Raw genomic sequence first — 5,000 nt, 5'->3', positions numbered from 1 at the left:
CTTATCATATTTACCGCAACATTTTTGTTACTTTATTCCATGTAAGGGATTAGGGATTTATTAACAAAGTTATTACAAACGCAGGATTAATAACGTTTGCAATTTGGTTCAATCCATTTTTTTTGTTCAGATAAATCATTTATTTAATATGATTAAATATAAAGTGCATAATACAATCAATCTTGAGAATTCGGTGGCAATTACCCATTCTACTCTAAACTAGACTACAAAGTCCTATTTCCAGCCAGTCTAATGCCTGTTTCCAGTTTTAAGTTATTTTTCCAGTTGTAAGCCCCATTTCCAGTTTTCCCGTTTCAAGTTCGTTCTCTAGTTCTCAGTCCTCTTTCCAGTTTTCCAGTTTTAGGTTCTTTTTCCAGTTTTAAGGCCTGTTTCCACTTTTAAGTCCTGTTTCCAGTTTTAAGTTCCGTTTGCAGTTTCAAGTCCTGTTTCCATTTTTCCCGTTTAAGTCCTTTTTCCAATTTTAAGTCCTGTTTCCAGTTTCCTGTTTTAAGTCCTGTTTCCAATTTTAGGTCCTGTTTCCAGTTTTCCTGTTTTAAGTCCTGTTTCCAATTTTAAGTCTTATTTCCAGTTTTCCAGTTTTAAGTCTTGTTCCCAGTTTTAAGTCCGGTTTCCAATTTTAAGTACAATTTCCAGTTCTAAGTCCTGTTTCCACTTTTTCATGGAAACTGTGTATTCATTCCTACGATAAATACTAAGCACTTTATCACAGTCATGCAGATTCCCATTTCAGTAAGAGCCATATTGCAATTTTTTTTTTTTTTTTTTTTTTTTTGCCATTTGAAAAATGTTCACTGCAATATACGTTAATTCATAAACTTGCAAAAGAGCATCGTGGGGGCGTAAAAGCATTAAGAGCATTAAAAGCATGGCTCTAACAAATGTGCTGCATTTGCGCTAAAATTGCAGACCTTGATAAATGGTTGCATATACCAAAGGAAGATTAAAAGGAACCAGAAAATGCTGTAGTTTTGTTTCATTCTGTTTTACATAAAATTATAGCGTTTCTGGGCCATAGAATTTACTTTACGGCTTATCATATTTATTGCAACATTTTCGTTACTTTATTCCATGTAAGGTATTAGGGACTTAGTGATAAAGTTATTACAAACGCAGGATTAATAAGGTTTGCTATTTGGTTCAATCCATTTTTTTTCATATTAATCATTTATTTAATATGATTAAATATAAAGTGCATATTACAATCAATCTTGAGAATTCGGTGGCAATTACCCATTCTACTCTATTTCCAGCCAGTTTAAGTCCTGTTTCTTGTTTTCTAGTTTTAAAATCTGTTATTAGTTTTAGGTCTTGTTCCCAGTTTTAAGTCCTGCTTCCAGTTTTCCAGTTTTAAGTCCTGTTTCCAGTTTTCCAGTTTTAAGTTCTTTTTCCAGTTTTAAGTCCTGTTTCCAGTTTCAAGTTCTTTTTCCAGTTTTAAGTCCTATTTCCACTTTTACGTCATGTTTCCAGTTTTACGTCATGTTTCTAGTTTTAACTTCTGTTTTCATTGTTAAGTCCTGTTTCCAGTTTTCCAGTTTTAAGTCCTGTTTCTGATTTCAAGTCCTGTTTCCAGTTTGAAATCCTGTTTCCACTTTTTCATGGCAATTGTGTATTCATTCCTACGATAAATACTAAGCACTTTTTCACAGTCATGCAGATTCACATTGCAGTACGATCCATATTGCAATTCGTGTTTTTTTTTTCTTTTTTTTTGCATTTGAAAAATGTTCACTGCACTATACTCTAATTCATAAACTTGCAAAAGAGCATCGTGGGGGCGTAAAAGCATTAAAAGCATGGCTCTAACAAATGTGCTGCATTTGCGCTAAAATCGCAGACCTTGATAAATGGTTGCATATACCAAGGGAAGATTAAGAGAACCCAGAAAATGCTGTAATTTTGTTTCATTGTATTTTACATAAAATTTTAGGGTTTCTGGGCTATAAAATTTACTTTACGGCTTATCATATTTATCGCAACATTTTCGTTACTTTATTCCATGTAAGGTATTAGGGACTTATTAATAAAGTTATTACAAACGCAGGATTAATAAGGTTTGCAATTTGGTTCAATCCATTTTTTTTTTTTCAGATAAATCATTTATCTAATATAGTTGAGTTTATAGTACGTATTATAATCAATCTTGAGAATTCGGTGGCAATTACCCATTCTACTCTAAACTAGACTACAAAGTCCTATTTCCAGCCAGTTCAAGTCCTTTTTCTAGTTTTCCAGTTTTAAGTTCTGTTTCCAGTTCTAAGTCCTGTTTCCCGTTTTAAGTCTTGTTTCCAGTTTTCCAGTTTTAAGTCTTGTTCCCAGTTTTAAGTCCGGTTTCCAATTTGAAGTCCTGTTTCTAGTTTTAAGTCCTGTTTCCAGTTTTGAGTCCTGTTTCTAGTTCTAAGTCCTGTTTCCAGTTTTTCATCGCAACTGTGTATTCATTCCTACGATAAATACTAAGCACTTTATCACTGTCATGCAGTTTCCCATTTCAGTACGATCCATATTGCAATTCGTGTTTTTTTTTTCTTCCCTTTTTTTTGGCATTTGAAAAATGTTCACTGCACTATACTCTAATTCATAAACTTGCAAAAGAGCATTGTGGGGGCGTAAAAGCATTAAAAGCATTAAAAGCATGGCTCTAACAAATGTGCTGCATTTGCGCTAAAATCCCAGACCTTGATAAATGGTTGCATATACCAAAGGAAGATTAAGAGAAACCAGAAAATGCTGTAGTTTTGTTTCATTCTGTTTTACATGAAATTTTAAGGTTTCTGAGCAGTAAACTTTACGTGGTAGGAATATCTGATTAAATATTTTTCTTTTTAGGGAAAGTTGCATTTTACTTTTCATAATCTCTTTTTGTTAAAAAAAAAAAAAAAAAATCTCTCATCGGCTTATCATATTTGGTACAACATTTTTTTTTTACTTTACTCGATATAATGGATTAGAGATTTATTAACAAAGTTATTGAAATGCAAGATTAATAAAGATCTTAAAAATGAAGGATTAATAAAGTTATAAAAAACGCAGGATTAATAAAGATCTTAAAAATGAAGGATTAATAAAATTATATAAAACGCAGGGTTAATAAAGATCTTAAAAATGAAGTATTAATAAAGTTATAAAAAACGCAGGGTTAATAAAGATCTTAAAAATGAAGGATTAATAAAGTTATAAAAAACGAAGGGTTAATAAAGATCTTAAAAATGAAGGATTAATAAAGTTATAAAAAACGCAGGGTTAATAAAGATCTTAAAAATGAAGGATTAATAAAGTTATAAAAAATGCAGGATTAATAAAGATCCTAAAAATGAAGGAGTAATAAAGTTATAAAAAACGCAGGGGTAATAAAGATCTTAAAAATGAAGTATTAATAAAGTTATAAAAAACGCAGGGTTAATAAAGATCTTAAAAATGAAGGATTAATAAAGTTATAAAAAACGAAGGGTTAATAAAGATCTTAAAAATTAAGGATTAATAAAGTTATAAAAAACGCAGGGTTAATAAAGATCTTAAAAATGAAGGATTAATAAAGTTATAAAAAATGCAGGATTAATAAAGATCCTAAAAATTAAGGATTAATAAAGTTATAAAAAACGCAGGGGTAATAAAGATCTTAAAAATTAAGGATTAATAAAGTTATAAAAAATGAAGGGTTAATAAAGATCTTAAAATCGCAGGACTAAAAAGTTACTAAATACGCAGGACTAATTATTTTAGGAAGATCGCAGGAATAATAAAGTTATTAAAAACGGAGGACTAATAAAGTTGATTCCTGAGTCTAGTTAAATGCGATGAACACTAGAAATGTGTTAATAATTTTTTTTCTTTTATTGAAGGCCTTTTTATTGCATGCCTTCTGTGTATTACATTACCTCTTGTCATGTAATCAATTTCGATTTTCTTGTTTCAGTTTATATTAATCATTGCGGTGATATTTAAAGTATACAGCTTGTTTCCCAAAGCGTTATACAGTTTTTTCTTTGTTTTTCTTTTTTTTTTGAGTTTTGTTAAATTCGATAATCCTGAAATGCGAATTATTATTGTAATTCATGTAATCGGCCCATTTTTTATACTTTGAACAATTTAAAATTTCCCTTAAGATGAATATTGAGAGAGAGAGAGAGAGAGAGAGAGAGAGAGAGAGAGAGAGAGAGAGAGAATATCTATAAGTGCCCCCAATAACTTAATCGGTAAGGGGAAGCGCACGAATACATAATATATATTAGGTTCTCGAAAATTATATTCTATTATCCATTCAAGAATGTAAAATTTAAAGTAATTACTCAAGGTTGTAGTTTTTCCTAGATTGCATTAAAACCCCGGGAACATAATAGGATGTAAGTGTTTAGGAAGCAAATATCCAAAGACAGGTTAAGGAGGTGCAAGGGGTGAGTGGCGAGTTAGAAGAGGTTACAATTACTTTATAAATTTGATCGCTTCCCACTAAAGTTCCCGGTTGTGTTGTCCTAGTTCAGCTTGAATTAAAAGTATTATTATCATTATTATTATTATTATTATTATTATTATTATTATTATTATCATTACTTGCTAAGCTACAACCCTAGTTGAAAAAGCAGGATGATATAAACCAAGGGGCCCCAACAGTGAAAATAGCCCAGTGAGGAAAAGAAACAAGGAAAAGTAAAACATTTTAAGAATAGTAACAACATTAAAATAAAACTTTTCTATATAAACTATAAACTGTAGAATAGTGTGCTCGAAAGTAGCCTCAAGAAATAGATCTCTAGCCCAAGACAGTTGAAGACCATGGTACAGAGGCTATGGAAGTTCTTACTATTCCTGGTCAAGTTCCGAATACAAAATACAATGTGCCAATATCTTTATGATTAATGGAGAAAAAGTCATCAGTATCCCAAGTATCATTCAATACCCATGGCTTTTTCCTTGTAAGTGCATGTCCCAAAACTTCACTACCAAATGACTGATATAATTTGTTCCTAATATCACATCATTCTTCA

At 30.9% G+C, this 5,000-nt stretch overlaps 1 pseudogene; it reads left to right on the top strand.

Moving 5' to 3' along the window:
- The window catches only part of LOC137633308 (uncharacterized), a 173,257-nt pseudogene that overhangs the window by 139,952 nt on the left and 28,305 nt on the right, over nt 1-5,000 (top strand).

The sequence above is a fragment of the Palaemon carinicauda genome, chromosome 42, assembly GCF_036898095.1.
Source record: "Palaemon carinicauda isolate YSFRI2023 chromosome 42, ASM3689809v2, whole genome shotgun sequence".
NCBI lineage: Eukaryota > Metazoa > Arthropoda > Malacostraca > Decapoda > Palaemonidae > Palaemon > Palaemon carinicauda.
The sequence above is the reverse complement of the archived record's forward strand: the minus strand, read 5'-3'. Positions and strand labels throughout refer to the sequence as shown.